Source organism: Oncorhynchus clarkii, chromosome 1 (assembly GCF_045791955.1).
Source record: "Oncorhynchus clarkii lewisi isolate Uvic-CL-2024 chromosome 1, UVic_Ocla_1.0, whole genome shotgun sequence".
Classification (NCBI taxonomy): domain Eukaryota; kingdom Metazoa; phylum Chordata; class Actinopteri; order Salmoniformes; family Salmonidae; genus Oncorhynchus; species Oncorhynchus clarkii.
Genome location: NC_092147.1, coordinates 34,312,418 through 34,335,860, shown reverse-complemented (window position 1 = coordinate 34,335,860; position 23,443 = coordinate 34,312,418). Strand labels below are relative to the sequence as shown.

Below are 23,443 nucleotides of genomic sequence, written 5' to 3'. Positions count from 1 at the left end.
ATGAGCTGTATTCCACCATAAGAAAACAGGAAAACCAGAGGTGGCGCTCCTAGTGGCCAGGGACTTTAATGCAGGGAAACTTAAATCTGTTTTACCAAATTTCTATCAGCATGTTAAATGTGTAACCAGAGGGAAAAGAAAACTCTAGACCACCTGTACTCCACACGCAGAGACGCATACAAAGCTCTCCCTCGCCCTCCATTTGGCAAATCTGACCATAATTCTATCCTCCTGATTCCTGCTTACAAAAATTAAAGCAGGAAGCACCAGTGGCTCAGTCAATAAAAAAGTGGTCCGATGAAGCAGATGCTAATCTACAGGACTGTTTTGCTAGGACAGACTGGAATATGTTCCGGGATTCTTCCAATGGCATTGAGAAGGACACCACATCAGTCATAAAGTGCATCGATGACGTCGTTCCCACTTGACCATACATTCATACCACAACCAGAAGCCATAGGCCTATAGATTATAGGCAACATCTGCACTGAGCTAAAGGCTAGAGCTGTCGCTTTCATGGAGCGGGACTCTAACCCGGAAGCTTATAAGAAAGCCTGCTATGCCCTCCGACGAACCATCAAACAGGCAAAGTGTCAATACAGGACTAAGATCGAATCGTACTACACCGGCTCCGACGCTAGTCAGATGTGGCAGGGCTTGCAAACCATTACAGACTACAAAGGGAAGCAGAGCCAAGAGCTGCCCAGTGACACGAGCCTACAAGACGAGCTAATCTACTTCTATGCTCTCTTATAGGCAAATAACACTGAAATATGCATTAGAGCACCAGCTGTTCTGGACCACACTCTCCACAGCCGATGTGAGTAAGACCTTTAAACAGGTCAACATTCACAAGTCCGCAGGGCCAGACGTATTACCAGGACGTGTAAAGCGAGCATGCACTGACCAACTGGCAAGTGTCTTCACTGACATTTTCAACCTCTCCCTGAGTCTGTTTTAAGCAGACTACCATAGTCCCTGTGCCCAAGAACACTAAGGTAACCTGCCTAAATGACTACCGAACCGTAGCACTCACGTCTGTAACCATGAAGTGCTTTGAAAGGCTGGTCATGGCTCACATCAACACAATTATCCCAGAAACCCTAGACCCACTCCAATTTGCATACCGCCCTAACAGATCCACAGATGATGCAATCTCTATTGCACTCCACACTGCCTTTCCCAGCTGGACAAAAGGAACACCTATGTGAGAATGCTATTCATTGACTACAGCATAGCGTTCAACACTATAGTGCCCTCAAAGCTCATCACTAAGCTAAGGACCCTGGGACTAAACACCTCCCTCTGCAACTGGATCCTGGACTTCCTGACGGGCACCCCCAGGTGGTAAGGGTAGGTAACAAAACATCCGCCACGCTGATCTTCAACACAGGGGCCCCTCAGGGGTGCGTGCTCAGTCCCTTCCTGTACTCCCTGTTCATTCATGACTGCATGACCAGGCACGACTCCAACACCTTCATTAAATTTGACGATGACACAACAGTGGTAGACCTGATCACCAACAATGACGAGACAGCTTGTAGGGAGGAGGTCAGAGACCTGGCCATGTGGTGTGAGGACAACAACCTCTCCTTCAACGTGATCAAGACAAAGGAGATGGTTGTGGACTATAGGAAAAGGAGTGGAGTGTAGTGGAGCAGGTTGAAAGCTTCAGGTTCCTTGGTATCCACATCACCAACAGACTATCATGGTCCAAGCACACCAAGACAGTCGTGAAGAGGGCATGGCAAAACCTATTCCCCTTCAGGAGAAAATATTTGGATCTCTATACCAGGCGGTGTCAGAGGAAGGCCCTAAAAATTGTCAAAGACTACAGCCACCCTAGTCATAGACTGTTCTCTCTGCTACCGCACGGCAAGCGGTACCGAAGCACCAAGTCTAGGTCCAAGAGGCTTTTAAAACAGCTTCAACCCCCAAGCCATAAGACTCCTGAGCATCTAATCAAATGGCTACCCAGACTATTTGCATTTCCCCCCCTCCTCTTTTACACAGCTGCTATTCTCTGTTATCTATTCTCTGTTATCATCTATGCATAACTCTACCTACATGTACATATTACCTCAATTACCTTGACTAACCGGTACACATTGAGTCTGTACCCGTACCCCCTGTATATAGTCTCGCTATTGTTATTTTACTGCTGCTCTTTCAGTACTTTTTTTTTTAACTGCGTTGTTGGTTAGGGGCTTGTAAGTAAGAATTTCACTGTAAGGTACCTGTTGTGTTCGGCACATGTGACTAAGATTTTGATTTGATTTGATTTGATTTGAGTAGAGTTCTCCATGATTTAGTCAGACAAAAAGGTGCTCTCTTGTTCTCTATTTATCTCTCTATCGCTCTTTTTCTCTCTAAGGCCCTTGCATTCAAAGCTCAATCTTGGCTGGGATCTCTCTCTTTCTCTCTATTTCTCTCTCTCTCTCTGCTTCTCTCTGCAGTTGAGTGGTTTTATAGTCCCTGAGGTGCTCCTCTCCTAGCTGGTTTGGTCTTGTCCCTGTGTGACAGAGTCATTGTGAGCCGTGTGTCACCCACCCTGACAGACACTTAACCTCTGGGCCAGCCAGCCTGCCAGCACCACAACCAGCAGCTCTGCTTACTGACCCTGGCTGAGGCGTAGCATGGCTAACACTGTGGACTGTATTAAGTACAGTTTGGGGGATATGCTAACTAGCACTTTACAGAGAGGAGCCAGGGTATCAGACTCTTTATGAGGTGAACAACCTCCAGAGGTTACTACGACACACACACACACACACACACACACACACACACACATGCGCACACACACGCGCACACACACGCGCACACACACACACACACACACACACACACACACACACACACACACACACACACACACACACACACACACACACACACACACACACACACACACACACACACACACACACACACACACACACACACACACACACATACTACAGACAGAGAGAGAGAAAGACAGGCAAATAAGTCATGCTAGATAAATCCTGCTTTTGTTCCAGAGAGACAAGGTTGTTTTGGATGTGGAGAAGGGGAGGGATAGAGAGAGGTGGAGCAGGTCCTTCGGTTAAATCGGGTCTCCAAGTCCTAGCCTCTCGCTAACCTCCTCTCCTCCCCAGGGAGGTTTTATCTGTCCATTTCCTCTCCTCCAGGCCGGTGGGACGTGTTAATGGCACCATGTTCCCTGTCACTCCCACAGTTAAATAGAAACCGACCATGAAAGTATGACTTCTCTGCTCTGCTCAGGGCTGGCTGGCTCCACACACCTTGTCCTTGCTCTCAGCTCACACAGCCAAACACACACAAACAAACCCACCCGGTATCATAGTCAGGCCGTAGCCCTGTCCTGGGAGCCTAACTGAATTTGCAAGTGCAATATCCCCATTAGACAGGAGAGTTGTTTACGTGGCATATTCACATCAAGGACATTGATGCTGATGGTAGTTAAGTCCAGCTCTAGAGACCAAAGGAACTAAGTCAACTAGTTAGACTGCTCAGTGACAACTGTTCATCCACATATACCATATGAATGGAGGTCACTTATAGAGAGTGTTCCTTAGAATAGGGATGGCCATGCTGAAACCATAGGCTCCTTAACCTGCTGTGCGCAAAATGGTACGTAGAACAACAGCTGCCGGTCCTGCCAACACATGCTGGTCAGAGCTGAACTCCCAACTGCACCTCTGTGCCTCTTTTGGCCGTTTTAGCCGTTTGGCACAGGGCACTGTAAAAACATTAGATTGTCCCCCCACTCTCATCCTCCTCTCCCTCTCTCCTCACTCATTCCTCCCCTTCCCTGGTCACCAGTACATATGCTCCCACACCTGTCCTGTGTCGCTACTTGTTTACAAATGACCAGTGATTTCTGCTTGGTTCTATATTCTCTGCTCTCTGTTCTCTCTCTCCCCCGTGTCATAATTAGGCCTGAGAGTTGTTTGGTTATTACATTGCTCTCTGTTTCATACACATCATCTCAGACACTCAATCTCTCCCCCTCCACCTCTCTCTCTCCCTCTCTCTCTCTCTCTCTCTCTCTCTCTCTCCCTCTCTCTCTCTCTCTCTTTTCCCCCTCTCTTTCTATCATAGTTTCCTTCCTTCTCTCTTGTAAAAGCACTGTGTGTGTGTGTGTGTGTGTGTGTGTGTGTGTGTGTGTGTGTGTGTGTGTGTGTGTGTCAGTTTGGGGGCTAATGGTCTTCTTGGAGAATGGCAGGCTGAAGATTTATGCCACAAATTAGTAAAATGTGATCAAACAGTCTCTCAGTTAATCACACAGGACCCGTGGCTGTCCCTGTGTGTGTGTGTGGATGCATTGTCACTGTGATAAATGCCCAGGGTGACAGGGGGAGCAGGGAGAGTGTTTTAAACATGTACTCACTTAACACCCTCCTTGTGAACGCTCGCCTCTCTGTGAACGCTCCCAGTGAATGCTCTTCATAAACTCTTCCTGCCGTGACAGATAAGGCAAAGGCCATGCGTCTGAAAAATCAGAATAGGGAGAGATACAGTTCATGGTGAGATGGGAGTGGAGTCTCTCTCTCTCTCTCTCTCTCTCTCTCTCTCTCTCTCTCTCTCTCTCTCTCTCTCTCTCTCTCTCTCTCTCTCTCTCTCTCTCTCTCTCTCTCTCTCTCTCTCTCTCTCTCTCTCTCTCTCTCTCTCTCTCTCTCTCTCTCTCTCTCTCTCTCTCTCTCTCTCTCTCTGACAGTCATATAAACAGCCGTTATGCATAGGTTTTAATATCAATAAGAGGCAGGCAAGTAGTTTCTACACACACACACACACACACACACACACACACACACACACACACACACACACACACACACACACCGGCTGGATATCAGCAGTCTCCATCTCACTGCTATGACCGGGTGGGGTAATTATGTTGGAGTGTGTGTGTGTGTGTGTGTGTGTATTTGAAAGTGTGCATGCTGTTTGCTGTGTGAAAAATGATAATCGGGTGATTTTTAAGTGCTATATTTGCTTCCTACGTGGATAATGAAAAGTACTTTTAATCCATTTTGGAGGATGGGAAGATGGGGAGTGGGGGATGGTGAAAGGAGGAACAGAGGCGGAGTGGAGTAGAGGCAATAGAAGGATGATGGGTGGGGTGTCTGTCGCTTCTCTTCTATCAGTGTGTGTGTGTGTGTGTGCGTGCGTGTGTGTGTGTGCGTGTGTGTGTGTGTGTGTGTGTGTGTGTGTGTGTGTGTGTGTGTGTGTGTGTGTGTGTGTGTGTGTGCGTGTTTGTGTGTGCCAAGGGAAAGTCTAAACCTTGGCATGAGCCCTGAGCTCAGCAATTAGAATAATTAGGAGAGGCTTTCAGAATATTTCTCTCTTTCTCTCTCACAAGTCTGCACGCAATGCTAAAGGCTGAGGTAGTGGGGTCAGGTCTGGAGGAAGGTCTGGAGGAAAGTCTGGAGGAAGGTCTGGAGGAAGGTCTGGAGGTAGGTCTGGAGGTAGGTCTGGAGGAAAGTCTGGAGGAAAGTCTGGAGGAAGGTCTGGAGGAAGGTCTGGAGGTAGGTCTGGAGGTAGGTCTGGAGGTAGGTCTGGAGGAAAGTCTGGAGGAAGGTCTGGAGGAAGGTCTGGAGGAAAGTCTGGAGGTAGGTCTGGAGGAAGGTCTGGAGGAAGGTCTGGAGGAAGGTCTGGAGGAAGGTCTGGAGGTAGGTCTGGAGGTAGGTCTGGAGGTAGGTCTGGAGGTAGGTCTGGAGGAAGGTCTGGAGGAAGGTCTGGAGGAAGGTCTTTAGGTAGGTCTGGAGGTAGGTCTGGAGGTAGGTCTGGAGGTAGGTCTGGAGGAATCCCTGGAAATAAGTCCTTTTCTACTTATTTATGTCCCGTCACATGACATCCAGCAGCTGTTTCAACAGACATTCTTCTGTCTCTGATCTGTATGTAAAACATGTTGTCAACGTTTTTTGCCGAAGCAGGTTTTATGTGTCACAGTTTATGATGTAGCAATGTGCATGCTAACCGTTTAGCAAGGACATACCTGACGCAAGACATTTTGATTTGTGATATGTAACTCAGCCCTGATAGTTCACAGAGTCTCTTGTGCCATATTTATACACCAGTTACTCTGAGTGCTAGCATTGTGGAGGTATTTGTTCCTGCTCTTAAATATGCCTTTATATATAGGAATAACAAATGTGTGATAGTGGATCGATCATAAAACGCTACACTGGCGGCTTTTAGAAAATATCATGTTTTGATAGTGGTCCATAGTGACTTTGGCTGTGTGTGTTCCTACAGTGATAAGTCATGACAGGCTAATAAATGAATCCTATGTGTATTTTGTATTTATTTAACCTTTATTTAACCAGGCAAGGCAATTAAGAACACATTCGTATTTAGAATGATGGCCATGTTAACATGTCAAATATCACACACACACAAATATACTGTTTGACGGTTCCCTGTGTGGGGAATGACAGGGTATTGTATGGATCTCTGCCATCTCCCCACAATGTGTGTGTTTAGGTTTTGTCCTGCTCTCTCACCCCTGACCTTGGCCCCTCAGCCAGCAGACAGGAAAGCCCATACTGACCCCTTGAGAGAGAGAGAAGAAGAAAACATGTCCTCTATCTGGTTTTTGTCTTTACTCACACCTACAGATTCCTGTCTCTCCTCATCGTAGATAAAGCGAGAACGTTTTCATCCACCACACTGAACAAAGGAAACCTCCTGAAATCCCACAGCACACCTGAGGTTTCCAGTAACTGTGTGTGTGTGCTGACAGCACAATGCATCTCTCTGTACTCTCTCTCTCTCTCTCTCCTGCTGGGTGTGAGGGTCTAATGGAAGCAGGGGGTCTGTGAGAGAGTTCTAACCTTTGACCTTTACCAGGGGGAGTGAAGCACGCTAGGCCGGGTGGTGTGTGTGTGTGTGTGTGTGTGTGTGTGTGTGTGTGTGTGTGGGAGGGTGGGCAACCCCCTCCTGCTGAGTCTGACTGAGTGTTTACCTGCTCCTAGCCGCAGGGTGAATGGTCAAGGTAACAGAGAGAGGACCAGTGTGTCAGAGAGAAAGACACAGAGAGAGAGACACAGAGAAAGACACGGAGAGAGAAACAAAGAGAGACCGAGAGACACACACACAGAGAGAGTGAGAGACACACACACACAGAGAGAGTGAGAGACACACACACACAGAGAGTGAGAGACACACACACAGAGAGAGCGAGAGAGACACACACAGAGAGAGCGAGAGAGACACACACAGAGAGAGAGAGAGAGAGAGAGAGAGAGAGAGAGAGAGAGAGAGAGAGAGAGAGAGCGTGAGAGAGCTAGAGATGGACCCACTGGTTGCCCTCTAGGTTACAGAGAGCTGGTAGTCCCATCTACCAGGAGTAAAACAGGGAAGGGATAGAGCAGACCCAACTCACTCTATTAAATTAATCAAAACCGTAACATTTTACATTTGGTTAGATATTCAAAAGGAAATTATCACAACAGAGAAAAATTTCCTTCTGCGTGCTACCTATATCGACCCACTAGAATCCCCATACTTTAATGAAGACAGCTTCTCCATCCTGGAGGGGGAAATCAGTAATTTCCAGGCCCAGGGACATGTACTGGTCTGTGGCAACCTAAATGCCAGAACTGGACAAGAACCTGACACCCTCAGCACACAGGGGGACAAACACCTACCTGAAGGTGACAGCATTCCCTTCTCCATATGCCCCACTAGGCTCAACTATGACAGCATAACAAAAAAAACAGGTCACAACCTGCAGCTCTGTTGCACGCTGGGATGCACATAGTCAGTGGTAGGCTTCGAGGAGACTCCTACAGTAGGTACACCTATAGCTCATCTCTTGGCAGTAGTACTGTAGACTACTTTATCACTGACCTCAACCCAGCACGTTCACAGTCAGCTCACTGACACCTCTATCAGATGACAGCAAAATCACAGTCTACTTGAACAGAGCAATACTCAATCATGAGGCATCAAAGCCAAAGGAACTGAATAATATTAAGAAATGCTATAGATGGAAGGAAAGTAGTGTGGAAACCTACTCAAAAACAATTTGGCAACAAATTCAATCCCTTTTAGACAACTTCCTGGACAAATCATTCCACTGTAATAGTGTAAAATTGGCAGTAGAAATCCTAAACAGTATATTTAACCTCTCAGCTTCTATATCAAATCTAAATATTTCAAGCAGAAAATCTAAGAAAATTAAACACAATGACAAATGGTTTGATGAAGAATGCAAAATCCAAAGAAAGAAATTGAGAAACCTATCCCCCCAAGAAACATAGAGACGTATAAAACCTGAGCATACGCCTTCTGTAACGGTTTTCTTGATGAGAAGGAAAGTCGGACCAAAATGCGGCGTGTAGATTGCGATCCATGTTTATTGTGACTATAGCAACACGAATCTAAATACAAACAGTGCAAAATAATAAACGTAATGAAAACCGAAACAGCCTAAACTGGTGCAAACTAACACTAAGGACAATCACCCACAAACACACAGTGAAACCCAGGCTACCTAAATATGGTTCCCAATCAGAGACAATGACTAACACCTGCCTCTGATTGAGAACCATATCAGGCCAGACATAGAAATAGACAAACAAGACATCCAACATAGAATGCCCACCCAGTTCACGTCCTGACCAACACTAAAACAAGGAAAACACACACGAACGATGGTCAGAACGTGACAGTACCCCCCCTCCAAGGTGCGGACTCCGGACGCACAACTTAAACCTATGGGGGAGGGTGTGGGTGGGCATCTGTCCGCGGTGGCGGCTCTGGCGCTGGACGTGGACCCCACTCCATAACAGTTTTAGTCCACCTCCTTAGCGTCCCTAGATAGGTTACCCTCCTTAAAGACCGCTCGGGACAGAGGGGCAGCTCGGGACAGAGGTAGCTCGGGACTGATGGGTAGCTCAGCACTGAGAGGAAGCTCAGCACTGAGAGGAAGCTCAGCACTGAGAGGAAGCTCAGGCAGGTGGTTGGATCCGGCAGATCCTGGCTGGCTGGCGGTTCTGGAAGATCCTGGCTGACTGGCGGATCCGCAAGAGTCTGGTCGACTGGCGGATCTGGAAGAGTCTGGTCGACTGGCAGATCTGGAAGAGTCTGGTCGACTGGCAGATCTGGAAGAGTCTGGTCGACTGGCAGATCTGGAAGATTCTGGTCGACTGGCAGATCTGGAAGAGTCTGGTCGACTGGCAGATCTGGAAGAGTCTGGTCGACTGGCAGATCTGGAAAAGTCTGGTCGACTGGCAGATCTGGAAGAGTCTGGTCGACTGGCAGATCTGGAAGAGTCTGGTCGACTGGCAGATCTGGAAGAGTCTGGTCGACTGGCAGATCTGGAAGAGTCTGGTCGACTGGCAGATCTGGAAGAGTCTGGTCGACTGGCTGCTCTGGCTGCTCCATGCTGACTGGCTGCTCCATGATGACTGGCAGCTCTGGCTGCTCCATGCTGACTGGCTGCTCCATGCTGACTGGCAGCTCTGGCTGCTCCATGCTGACTGGCTGCTCTGGCTGCTCCATGCTGACTGGCTGCTCCATGCTGACTGGCGGCCCTGGCTGCTCCATGCTGACTGGCGGCCCTGGCTGCTCCATGCTGACTGGCGGCCCTGGCTGCTCCATGCTGACTGGCGGCCCTGGCTGCTCCATACTGACTGGCGGCCCTGGCTGCTCCATGCTAACTGGCAGCTCTGGCGGCTCCTTGCAGACTGGCAGCTCTGGCGGCTCCTTGCAGACTGGCAGCTTTGGCGGCATCCTGCAGAAAGGCAGCTCTGGCGGCTCCTTGCAGACTGGCAGCTCCTTGCAGACTGGCAGCTCTATGCAGACTGGCAGCTCCTTGCAGACTGGCAGCTCCTTGCAGACTGGCAGCTCCTTGCAGACTGGCAGCTCCTTGCAGACTGGCAGCTCCATGCAGACTGGCAGCTCTATGCAGACTGGCAGTTCTGAACAGGCGGGAGACTCCGGCAGCGCTGTAGAGAAGGAAGGCTCTAACAGCGCTAAACAGGCGGGAGACTCCGACAGCGCTGGAGAGGAGGAAGGCTCTGGCAGCGCTGGACAGGCGAGGCGCACTGTAGGCCTGATGCGTGGTGCTGGCACTGGTGGTACTGGGCCGAGGACACGCACAGGAAGCCTGGTGCGGGGAGCTGCTACCGGAGGGCTGGGGTGTGGAGGTGGTACTGGAAAAACCGGACCGTGCAGGCGCACTGGAGCTCTTGAGCACCGAGCCTGCCCAACCTTACCTGGTTGAATGCTCACGGTCGCCCTGCCAGTGCGGCGAGGTGGAATAGCCCGCACTGGGCTATGCAGGCGAACCGGAGACACCGAGCGCAAGGCTGGTGCCATGTAAGCCGGCCCAAGGAGACGCACTGGGGACCAGCTGCGTAGAGCCGGCTTCATGGCATTAGGCTCACGCGGAGCTGGAATATACCGCACCGGGCTATGCACCCGCACTGGAGACACAGTGCGCACCACTGCATAACACGGTGCCTGTCCGGTCTCTCTAGCCCCCCGGTAAGCACAGGGAGTCTGCCCAGGTCTCCTACCTGACGTAGCCATACTCCCTGTTAGCCACCCCCCAAGAAATTTTTGGGGCTGCCTCTCAGGCTTCCATCCGCTACGTCGTGCTGCCTCCTCATATCTGCGCCTCTCAGCTTTCGCCGCCTCCAGTTCTTCTTTGGGGCGGCGATATTCTCCTGGCTGAGCCCAGGGTCCTCTTCCTTCTAATTCGTCCTCCCATGTCCATACCTCCTCTTTGGGCTGCTCCTGTTGCCTCTTCTCCTGCTGCACCTTTGGGCGGCTACACTCCCCTGGTTTAGCCCAGGGTCCTCTCCCGTCGAGGATTTCCTCCCATGTCCAGAAATCCTTATTGCGCGTCTCCTCGCGCTGCTCCTGCCTGTTGACACGCTGCTTGGTCCTTTTGTGGTGGGTGATTCTGTAACGGTTTTCTTGATGAGAAGGAAAGTCGGACCAAAATGCGGCGTGTAGATTGCGATCCATGTTTATTGTGACTATTGCAACACGAATCTAAATACAAACAGTGCAAAATAATAAACGTAATGAAAACCGAAACAGCCTAAACTGGTGCAAACTAACACTAAGGACAATCACCCACAAACACACAGTGAAACCCAGGCTACCTAAATATGGTTCCCAATCAGAGACAATGACTGACACCTGCCTCTGATTGAGAACCATATCAGGCCAGACATAGAAATAGACAAACAAGACATCCAACATAGAATGCCCACCCAGTTCACGTCCTGACCAACACTAAAACAAGGAAAACACACACGAACGATGGTCAGAACGTGACACCTTCACTATGGTGAATCACTAAAACAATAAAGAAATACACTACAGAAAAAGGAACAGAACGGTTTTAGAAATTTTTGCTAATTTTTATATATATATATATATATAAAAAATGGAAATATCACATTTACACAAGTATTCAGACCCTTTACTCAGTACTTTGTTGAAGCACCTTTGCCAACGATTACGGCCTCAAGTCTTCTTGGGTATGACTCTACAAGCTTTGCACCCCTGCATTTGGGGAGTTTCTCACATTCTTCTCTGCATATCCTCTCAAGCCCTGTCAGGTTGGATGGGTTGCGTCGCTGCACAGCTATTTTCAGGTCTCTCCAGAGATCTTAGAGGCTCTGGCTGGGCCACTCATGGATGTTCAAAGATTTGTCCCGAAGCCACTCCTGCGTTGTCTTGGCTGTGTGTTTAGGGTCGTTGTCCTGTTGGAATGTGAACCTTCGCTCCAGTCTCCTTTGCCCCAGTCTGAGGTCCTGAGTGCTCTGGAGCAGGTTTTCATCAGCGATCTCGCTGTACTTTACTCCGTTCATCTTTCCTTCGATCCTGACTAGTCTCCAAGTCCCTGGCGATGATAATCCCCAGAGCATGATGCTGCCAACACCATGCTTCACCATAGGGATGGTGCCAGGTTTCCTCCAGACGTGACGCTTGGTTTTCAGGCCAAAGAGTTCAATCTTGGTTTCAACAGACCAGAGAATCTTGTTTCTCATGGTCTGAGAGTCTTTAGCTGCCTTTTGGCAAATTCCAAGCGGCCTGTCATGTACCTTTTACTGAGGAGTGGCTTCTGTCTGGCCACTCTACCATAAAGGCCTGATTGGTGGAGTGCTACAGAGATGGTTGTCCTTTTGGAAGGTTCTCTCATTTTCACAGAGAAACTTTGGAGCTCTGTCAGAGTGATGAATGGTTTCTCAGTCATCTCCCTGACCACTGTGTTCCTGGGGACCTTCAATGCTGCAGAAATGTTTGGTACCCTTCCCCACATCTGTGCCTCGACACAATCCTGTCTCAGAGCTCTAAGGACAATTCCTTCGACCTCATGGCTTGGTTTTTTATGCACTGTCAACTGTAGGAACTTTTATAGACAGGTGTGTGTGCCTTTCCAAATCATGTCCAATCAATTGAATTTACAACAGGTGGTCTCCAATCAAGTTGTGGAAACAGGATATACCTGAGCTCAATTTCGAGTCTCATAGCAAAGGGTATGAATGCCAATGTAAATAAGGTATTTATGTGTTTTATTTGTAATATATTTGCAAACAGTAAAAAAAAAACATATTTTTGCTTTGTCGTTATGGGGTATTTTATGTGGATTGATGAGGATTTTAAAAATTGAATCTGTTTTAGAATAAGGCTGTAATGTAACAAAATGTGGAAAAAGTCAAGGGGTCTGAATACTTTCTAAATGAGCTGTACCTCCCACTGAATCCCCCCTTTTCTCTTACTTTAACATGCTCTTATTTTCTTCTCTCTTCTGGTTCTCTGGTCTAATCGACTCGTAGTGGGTTTTAGACTCTAATCGAGTCTGCAAAAGTGTCGTCAATTCTCTCATAAACTGTGTGCGCGCGAGCCCATATGTGTTAAAGAAGACAGTGTGGGCAGCCAATCGTATTAGGCCATCAGCACAGTCCTCTTATAAATGACCTGCAGTCAACAAAGCATGATGCTGTAATCATTTCACAGGCAGGCAAAGTCACCTGGCACAACAAGGGTAAACACTTCTACTGGCGTAGTGGGGAGAGAGGGAAGGAGAGGGGATACAAGGTTAGTTCAGACGAACACACACACACACACACACACACACACGCGCACATGCGCACACACACACACACACACACACACATATGCGCACACACACACACACACACACACACACACACACACACACACACACACACACACACACACACACACACACACACACACACACACACACACACACACACACACGCACGCGCACGCACACACACACTTACAGAGAACTTGAAAACTGACAACAAACCTATTGTCAATAGATCGGCTTCATATTGGCTTCCTCAATAGCCAGCTTGTATTTTTCTCTTCATTGCATCTTCCACTGTTTATTCTTGAAATCTCAAAAAACTGGAAAGCCGGAATCAGGTTCGAAAGCTGTTAAGAGAAACAGAAAAAGAGAGAGACAGAGAGAGACAGAGAGAAGTAGAGGGCGAGATAGAGATGTGATGTGTCCCTTGTGTCATACGTCTCATAGTGACCCTGCACACCTGACGGTAACAAGGCGTAGCCACGGGCGATAGCGGTTCCCCGCTGGAGCTCATTAACATAACCACTGCACATACGTTTGTGTGACTTGTTTATTTTAATGAGCATGGCTTTATTTCTATTACAGCAGATTTGATGACTGACATTCATGTTCCATTCACCCAGCTCAATGTAACATCGATAGGTTTATGCTATGACATGATACTCGAATTTGCCCTATACCCATCATGAGGTTGCTACAACCTAGTCCACAAATGAAAGTGTGTAAATAGGTGGTCGAGAGACAAGTTGGAGTGATCAAGGTGCCACATCAGGCCTGCATGTCACATTATGCTGGCTTGCAAAGTGAGTTAGGTTATCCAACAGTTGGAATTCTTATTCACCCGCAACCTGCATTCAGAATGACTGTCAGGGTTCGGAAAGTTGATAAGACTATCTAAACCATTTCAACTGGAACAGCCATTTCAGCAACAGGTGCAGTAAGTCTAACTAACTAACTGATTGGATTAGTTAAGAAAAATGTTTGTCGTTCATCTTTGTGTAGCATAGGATTAATCAATCAGTCAATATACATGTAAAAACACAGACATTAAAAAAAAATCCTACAAAAAGCTACCTGCAGTAGGTAATGCTGGGAAATGTGATAATGATGGGTGTGGTTTTGATGGGACTGTTTTAATCTCCAATGTGTAAAACAATAACTCTGGTTATTAAGCTCCTAGAGTCGATTTTTGATGCCCCGCGGAAATCTACTTAGCATAATAAAATAAATCCCCATCAAATAGTCAGTTTTTTTGTTGTTGCATTGGATGCTTCTCAATCGACAACATCCTCTGATGTCGCACTTCCACATCTGGGGTGAAAGGTGACAGAGCTAGAGTGGTGTTTGTCAGACCATGAGACATCCTGAAAATCGGTGTTCTCACTAATCGTCTGTGGCGTCCGAATGGTTTGGCCAACTATTGTGACCCCTCTATGGAAAGACAAGACTCTCCTGATTTTTTATTTTATTTTTATCTATATATTTTTTTATACTTCAAGGGGTTTTAACGTTCTAAATCAAATTGCGAAATGATCATTGGTATGACCTTCTTAAAACAATTCCATATGTTAGCTTAGTAGACAGGGCTTAGACTGTAGAGGGTTAACACCAACACTGGGGGTTCTTTTACAACTCTTGAATCAACGCTAGAAATGTTACAATGCATAATTTGGGGTGTAATTAAGAGTTCATTTTTGAGAACCATGAGCCTCCTAGGTTTTGTATTGAAGTCAATGTACCCAAAGGAGGCTGGAAAACAGGAGTCCTCCGACTACATCGTGGTGCTACCCTAGAGGGTGCTGTTGAGGATACTATAGAAATGAATTGCAAAACAGTGTATTTTATTCAATTATTTGGTGACGTGAATAAATTCAGTATAGTTAATTTAATGTTAAACTATTTTTATTATTATGAAATTCACTGAGGATGGTCCTCCCTTTCCTCCTCTGACACACACACACACACACACACACACACACACACACACACACACACACACACACACACACACACACACACACACACACACACACACACACACACACACACTAAAGGTTAGTATTAGCACCAGGACAAATTAGACTACATACAGCCATCTGGCCAAGAGAGACAGTATCACATCACCTCACCTCTATTGTCCCCTCTCTTCCTTTTCTCTCTACCATTTACTGCTCTGCTCTCCACCTTTAAGACCTCAACTCTGTATCTCTCCTTCTCTTCTTCCCTCCTCCGTCCCATTCTTCTCTGTCCATCTCATGTAAGTCACAGGAGAATGGTGTGTGCACATGCCTGTGTGAAGGTATGTGTATGTGTATGTGTGTATATGTGCCTTTGTGTGTGTGTGTCTGTGTGAGTGTGCGCATGAATTTGTGTGTGTATACGTGCCTGTGTGTGTGAGTGTCTTTGAAAGAGAGCGAGAGCCCCCTGGACTGACACTGAAGGTGGTCCGTGACCTGTGAGGCCAACTTTATTAAAATGAGTGTTGAGGAGAGGCCTTTCTGACAGCAGCATAATTACATGGAGGAGCTGAACAGCTCTAATTTATTCACACCGCATTCAACCGGTCAGCAGCACATCGATGGGGTCAGCATTGACACACACATAGACAGGAGCTCGGGGACACACACACACACATGCACTCACGCAAACACCGTCACCAACATAAACTGAGTGTACAAAACATTATGAACACCTGTTCTTTCCATGACATAGACTGACTAGGTGAATTGAGGAGGAAGCTGTGATCCCTTATTGATGTCACTTGTCAAATCCACTTCAATCAGTGCAGATGAAGGGGAGGAGACAGGTTAGATAAGGATTTTAAGCCTTGAGACAATTGAGACATGGATTGTGTATGTCTGCCATTCAGAGTGTGAATGGGGAAGACAAACGGGGCATGGTAGTAGGTGCCAGGTGCACCGGGTTGTGTCAAAAACTGCAAAAGCTGCTGGGTTTTTCAGTTTCCTGTGTGTATCAAGAATGGTCCATCACCCAAAGGACAATCAGCCACAACTGTGGTAAGCATTGAAGTCAACATGGGCCAGCATCCCTGTGGAACGCTTTCAACACATGGTAGAGTCCATGCCCTGATGAATTGTTCTGAGGGCAAAAGGGAGTGCAACTGTTCTTAATGTTTTTTACAGTGTATATTCATGAACGTGTGTGTCTGCAGTGTGTGCTTGTGATGAAGTTGATGTTGTTGAGGCTGTGGGCTGTTTCAGAGGACTGTTGTCCTGAGGGGAGTGGTGGTAGGCCAAGAAACAGTAACTCTTGGTCTCTCTGTGTTCTACGGTGACTGCTACTCTAAATGCAAAGCTTTCTGCTTTCTGCCTGCCATTACTTAATCCCAACACCACGGCTCTACGCTCTCCACTCTGTACCGCACACACACACACACACGCACACACACACACACACACACACACACACACACACACACACACACACACACACACACACACACACACACACACACACACACACACACACACACACACACACACACACACTCACAATACCAACCACACATGTAAATGACGACCCAGCTGTGTGTCAAATCAAATTGTATTTGTCACATGCGACAAATACAACAGGTAGACCTTACCGTGAAATGTGTACTTACTTACAAGCCCTTAACCAGCAATGCAGTTCAAGAAATAGAGTTAAGAAAATATTTACAAAATAAACTAAAGTAAAAAATGTAATTAAAAGAACGAGGCTCTATACAGCAGTCTTATGGCTTGGGGGCAGAAGCTGTTAAGAAGCCTTTTGTACCTAGACTTTGCGTTCCAGTACCTCTTGCCATTCGGTAGCAGAAAGAACAGTCTATGACTTGGGTGACTGGAGTCTTAGAATTTTTTTGGGCCTTCCTCTGATACCACCTAGAATATAGGTCCTGGATGGCAGGAAGATTGGCCCCAGTGATGTACTGAGCCGTATGCACTACCTTCTGTAGGGCCTTATGGCCGGATGCCGGGCAGTTGCCGTACCAGACAGTGATGCAGTCAGGATGCTCTCAATGGTGCAGCTGTGGAACTTTTTGAGGTTCTGGGGATCCATGCCAAATCTTTTCAGGCTCCTGAGGGGGAAAAGGTGTTGTTGTGTCCTCTTCACGACTGTCTTGGTGTGTTTGGACCATGATGTGGACACCAACAAACTTGAAACTCTCGACTCACTCCACTACAGCCCCGTCGATGAGAATGGGGGCGTATTCGGCATTCCTTTTCCTGTAGTCCACGATCAGCTCCTTTGTCTTGCTCACGTCGATGGAGAGGTTGTCGTCATGGCACCCCACTGCCAGGTCTCTGACCTCCTCCCTATAGGCTGTCTCATCGTTGTCGGTGATCAGGCCCACCATTGTTGTTTCGTCAGCAAATTTAATGATGATGTTGGAGTCGTGCTTGGCCACGCAGTCATGGGTGAACAGGGAGTACAGGAGGGGACTAAACATGCACCCCTGAGGGGCCCCTGTGTTGAGGATGAGCGTGGCAGATGTGTTGTTGCCTACCCTTACCATCTGGGGTCGGCCCGTCGGGAAGTCCAGCATCCAGTTGCAGAGGGAGGTGTTTAGTCCAGGGTCCTTAGCTCAGTGATGAGCTTTGTGGGTACTATGGTGTTGAATGCTAAGCTGTAGTCAATTAACAGCATTCTCACATAGGTGTTCCTTTTGTCCAGGTGAGAAAGGGCAGTTTGGAGTGTGATAGATATTGCGTTATTTGTGGCTCTGTTGGGGCAGTATGCAAATTGGAATGGGTCTAGGGTTTCTGGGATGATGGTGTTAATGTAAGCCATGACCAGCCTTTCAAAGCACTTCATGGCTACCGACGTGAGTGCTACAGGCAGTAGTGATTTAGGCAGGTTACCTTCGCTTTCTTGGGCACAGGGACAATGGTGGTCAGGGAAAGGTTGAAAATGTCATGAGTACACGTCCTGTTAATCCATCTGGCCCTGCGGCCTTGTTGATGTTGACCTGTTTAAAGGTCTTGCTCATATCGGCTATGGAGAGCGGGATCACACAGTCATTCGGAACAGCTGGTGCTCTCATGCATGCTTCAGTGTTGCTTGCTTCGAAGTGAGCATAAAAGGCATTTAGCTCGTCTGGTAGGCTCGCGTCACTGAGGACCTCCCGGCTGGGTTTCCCTTTGTAGTCCGTAATAGTTTACAAGCCCTGCCACATTCAACGAGCGTCGGAGCCAGTGTAGTATGATTCAATCTTAGTCATGTATTGACCCTTTGCCTGTTTGGTTCGTCGGAGGGTATAGCGGGATTTCTTATAAACGTCTGGATTTGTGTCCCGCTCCTTGAAAGCGACAGCTCTAGCCTTTAGCTCGGTACAGATGTTGTCTGTAATCCATGGCTTCTGGTTGGTCTATGTACATACGGTCACTGTGGGAACAACGTCGTTGATGCACATATTGTCATCATTCAGCCACGACTCAGTGAAACATAAGAAATTCATTTTTCATGTCCCGTTGGTAGGATAGTCTTGATTAGAGCTCATCCAGTTTATTATCCAATGATTGCACGTTGGCCAATAGAACGGATGGTAGAGGCGGGTTACCCACTCGCCGACTACTTCTCACAAGGCACCCCAATCTCCACCCCCTGTATTTCCATCTTTTCTTCACGCAAATGACTTTTCTCCGAGACCGGGATTTGGACCTGGTCTCAGAGCAGCGGTATATTCTTAGCGTCGGACTCTTTAAAGAAAAACCTTCATCCAGTTTGTGGTGATTAATCGCTGTTCTGATGTCCAGAAGCTTTTTTCGGTCATAAGAGACTGTAGAAGCAACATTATGCACAAAATAAGTTAAAAAACAATGTGAAAATACACTCAAAATAGCACAGTTGGTTAGGAGCCCGTAAAACGGCAGTTCTTGTAATGATGATGGTGATAGTTGCTCTCCTGTGAAAATGACACATCTCTGCCAAATGACTATCATTACTAGCAGACTTTAATGGGCCAGAGCTGCCTCCTTATTAAAACCAGAACACCCCTCTGACGACCTCCAGCAAGGTAGGGAGGGAGGTTGCACACACATATCCCATTTAGTCTTGATTAAAAAAAATGTAATTCATAATATCTAATATAATAAATATTTTTATCCAAGTAGTCTTAATCTCTTTATCTCTTGAATTAAAATACTTTCAGTGTCAACTAATATTCTATAATACAACTGGAATATTGTCTATTGCTTGACGGTCTGAATACATACATAGTTGAACAATAACTCCCCATCCCATCCATATTGTTGATCATTGTGGTTGTATTCTGAGTGATTATGTTCCATTTACAAATGGAGCAATAGCCTGTACTGTCTGTTGTTACCATAACAATGAGACAGAGAATTATCTTATTGTGGTGGGTGTATTAGGATGCTTTTGCCTTCCCTATACTGGATCTCTGTTCCAAATACAGTTATATCCTACTTCTATAGAGAGAGATGAGAAAGTGAGGGAATGGATTGAGGGAGAGAGATGAAATGGGAAAGTGGTAAAGAGAGGGAGTAAAGAAGGAGAAAGATTGAAATTAAATGAGAAAGTAAAATCAAATCATTGCATTGGTGTATTGGTTGCGTACACAGTTTAGCAGGTGTTATAGCGGGTGCAGCGAAATGTTAACGTTACTAGCTCCTAACAATGCAGTAAAATGTCAAACAACTCAAATATAAAGAAAGAAAAAAAATGAAAGAATGGCGAATCCAATTAACAACCCAAATAGCACGGTATAAAAATGCAAACTGTAGTGCCTCAAGAAAGTATTCCTTGACTTATTCCACATAAAAATGTAGTAAATCTTTTTCTTCTCTCTACATACCATACCCCATAATGACGGCGTGATAGCATGTTTTTAGAAATGTTTGCAAACGAAATAAAGAAGTTGAAGTCAGAAGTTTACATACACCTTAGCCAAATATATTTCAACTCCGTTTATCACAATTCCTGACATTTAGTCCTAGTAAAAATACCCTGTCTTAGGTCAGTTAGGATCACCAATTATATTTTAAGAATGTGAAATGTCAGAATAATAGTAGAGTAAGTATATGTAAACATCCGACTTCAACTGTATCTAATTTACATAAGTATTCACACCGCTGAGTCAATACTTTATAGAAGCACCTTTGACAGCGATTACAGCTGTGAGTCTTTCTGGGTAAATCTCTAAGAGCTTTGCTCACCTGGATTGTACATTATTAGTCCATTATTCTTTAAAATATTCCTCATGCTCTGTCAAGTTGATTGTTGATCATTCCTAGACAGTCCTTTTCAAGTCTTGCCACATATTTTCAAGCCGATCTAAGTAAAAACTGTAACGAGGCCACTCAGAAACATTCAATGACGTCTTGGTAAGCAACTAAGTGTAGATTTGGCCTTGTGTTTTAGGTTATTGTCCTGCTGAAATGTGCTTTTGTCTCCCAGTGTCTGCTGGAGAGCCGACTCTACCAGGTTTCCTTGTAGGGTTGTGCCTGTGCTTATTTTCCTGTGCTTGTATTCCATTTATTTTTATCCTGCAAAAAACCCTAGTCCTTGCCAATGACAAGCATACCCATAACATGATGCAGCCACCATCATGCTTGAAAATATGCTGAGTGGTACTCAGTGATGTGTTGTGTTGGTTTTGCCCCAACACTTTCTATTCAGGACAAAAAGTTCCTTTCTTTGCCAAATTTATTTCAGTATTACTTAAGTGCCTTGTTGCAAACAGGATGCATGTTTTTGAACATTTTGTATTATGTACAAGCTTCCTACTTTTCACTCTGTCATTTAGGCTAGTATTGTGGAGTAACTAGCTTTTCTCATATCACAACCATTAAACTCTGTAACTGTTTTAAAATCACATTGATCATTGTGAAATCCCTGAGCAGTTTTCTTCCTCTCCGCCAACTGAGTTTGGAAGGACGCCTGTATTTAATCCAAAGCCTAATTAATAACTTCAGCATGCTCAAAGGGATATTCAGCTTCTGCTTTTGAATATTTTTTTTTACACATGCCCTCCTTTGTGAGGCATTGAAAAACCTCGGTCTTTGTTGTTGAATCTGTTCTTGAAATTCATTACTGTCACGTTCTGACCCTAATTCTTGTGTTATTTATTTGTTTTAGTTGGTCAGGACGTGAGTTGGGTGGGTATTCTATGTTTTTTGTTTCTAGGTTGGGTTTCTTGTTTGGCCTGATATGGTTCTCAATCAGAGGCAGGTGTTAGTCATTGTCTCTGATTGGGAACCATATTTAGGTAGCCTGTTTTCTGTTGGGGTTTGTGGGTGGTTGTTTTCAGTCTTTGTGTGTCTGCACCAGATAGAACTGTTTCGGTTGTCACTTTGTTGTTTTGTGTTTTTGAAATGTTCAGTTTTCCATTAAAATGATGAACACTAACCACGCTGCGCTTTGGTCCTCTCTATCTCCAGACGACAACCGTTACAATTACTCGATTGAGAGACTTTACAGATGTGCGGTACAGAGATGGGGTAGTCATTAAAAACTTGTGTTAACCACTATTATTGAACACAGAATAAGTGCATGCAACTTATTATGCAAATTCTTAAACACATTTTTACTAATTTAGGCTTGCCATGACAGAGGGGTTGAATACTTATTGAATGAAGACATTTCAGCTTTAAATGTTTTATTTATTTCTAAAATGTTGGCCAAACAAAATTCCACTTTGACATTATGGGTATGGTGTGTAGATCAGTGACACAAAATCAGTATTAGAAATATTAGAATGAGCTATGTCGGGGATATAGTATTTCAAAAGGCACTCACACATCTGAGCAGGTGCATGGCAACAGTTGAACAAGATGAAGGAAAAAGGAAACCGCACACTACTCTTGATAGTATCACCGATCTTTAATAAGCTTTCTTTAGAGGATATAGTATTTGAAACGGGAAGTGACCAGTGGTTCAATGTCTCTATAACGTGTGTGTGTATGTGTGTGTGTGTTGTGTGTGTGTGTGTGTGTGTTTGATAGTTTGTGTGTGTGTTGTGTGAGTGAGTGTGCATCACCTGGTAGACGGCAAGTGATTGCTGTTCAGCAGTCTGATGGTCTTGTAATAGAAGCTGTTGAACAGTCTGATGGTCTGGTGATAGAAGCTGTTCAGCAGTCTGATGGTCTGGTAATAGAAGCTGTTGAACAGTCTGATGGTAATAGAAGCTGTTGAACAGTCTGATGGTAATAGAAGCTGTTGAACAGTCTGATGGTAATAGAAGCTGTTCAACAGTCTGATGGTAATAGAAGCTGTTCAACAGTCTGATGGTAATAGAAGCTGTTCAACAGTCTGATGGTCTGGTAATAGAAGCTGTTGAACAGTCTGATGGTAATAGAAGCTGTTCAACAGTCTGATGGTAATAGAAGCTGTTCAACAGTCTGATGGTCTGGTAATAGAAGCTGTTCAACAGTCTGATGGTCTGGTGATAGAAGCTGTTCAACAGTCTGATGGTCTGGTAATAGTAGCTGTTCAACAGTCTGATGGTAATAGAAGCTGTTCAACAGTCTGATGGTAATAGAAGCTGTTCAACAGTCTGATGGTCTGGTAATAGTAGCTGTTCAACAGTCTGATGGTCTGGTAATAGAAGCTGTTCAACAGTCTGATGGTCTGGTAATAGTAGCTGTTCAACAGTCTGATGGTCTGGTAATAGAAGCTGTTCAACAGTCTGATGGTCTGGTAATAGAAGCTGTTCAACAGTCTGATGGTCTGGTAATATAAGCTGTTCAACAGTCTGATGGTCTGGTAATATAAGCTGTTGAACAGTCTGATGGTCTGGTGATAGAAGCTGTTCAACAGTCTGATGGTCTGGTAATATAAGCTGTTGAACAGTCTGATGGTCTGGTGATAGAAGCTGTTCAACAGTCTGATGGTAATAGAAGCTGTTCAACAGTCTGATGGTAATAGAAGCTGTTGAACAGTCTGATGGTAATAGAAGCTGTTCAACAGTCTGATGGTAATAGAAGCTGTTCAACAGTCTGATGGTAATAGAAGCTGTTCAACAGTCTGATGGTAATAGAAGCTGTTCAACAGTCTGATGGTAATAGAAGCTGTTCAACAGTCTGATGGTCTGGTAATAGTAGCTGTTCAACAGTCTGATGGTAATAGAAGCTGTTCAACAGTCTGATGGTAATAGAAGCTGTTCAATAGTCTGATGGTCTGGTAATAGTAGCTGTTCAACAGTCTGATGGTAATAGAAGCTGTTCAACAGTCTGATGGTCTGGTAATAGTAGCTGTTCAATAGTCTGATGGTAATAGAAGCTGTTCAACAGTCTGATGGTAATAGAAGCTGTTGAACAGTCTGATGGTAATAGTAGCTGTTCAACAGTCTGATGGTAATAGATGCTGTTCAACAGTCTGATGGTAATA

General features: G+C 45.7%; 1 pseudogene; it reads left to right on the top strand.

Annotated features, from left to right (window-relative positions):
- LOC139383339 (WW domain-containing oxidoreductase-like) overlaps positions 1 to 23,443 on the top strand; it is a 255,807-nt pseudogene that overhangs the window by 217,647 nt on the left and 14,717 nt on the right.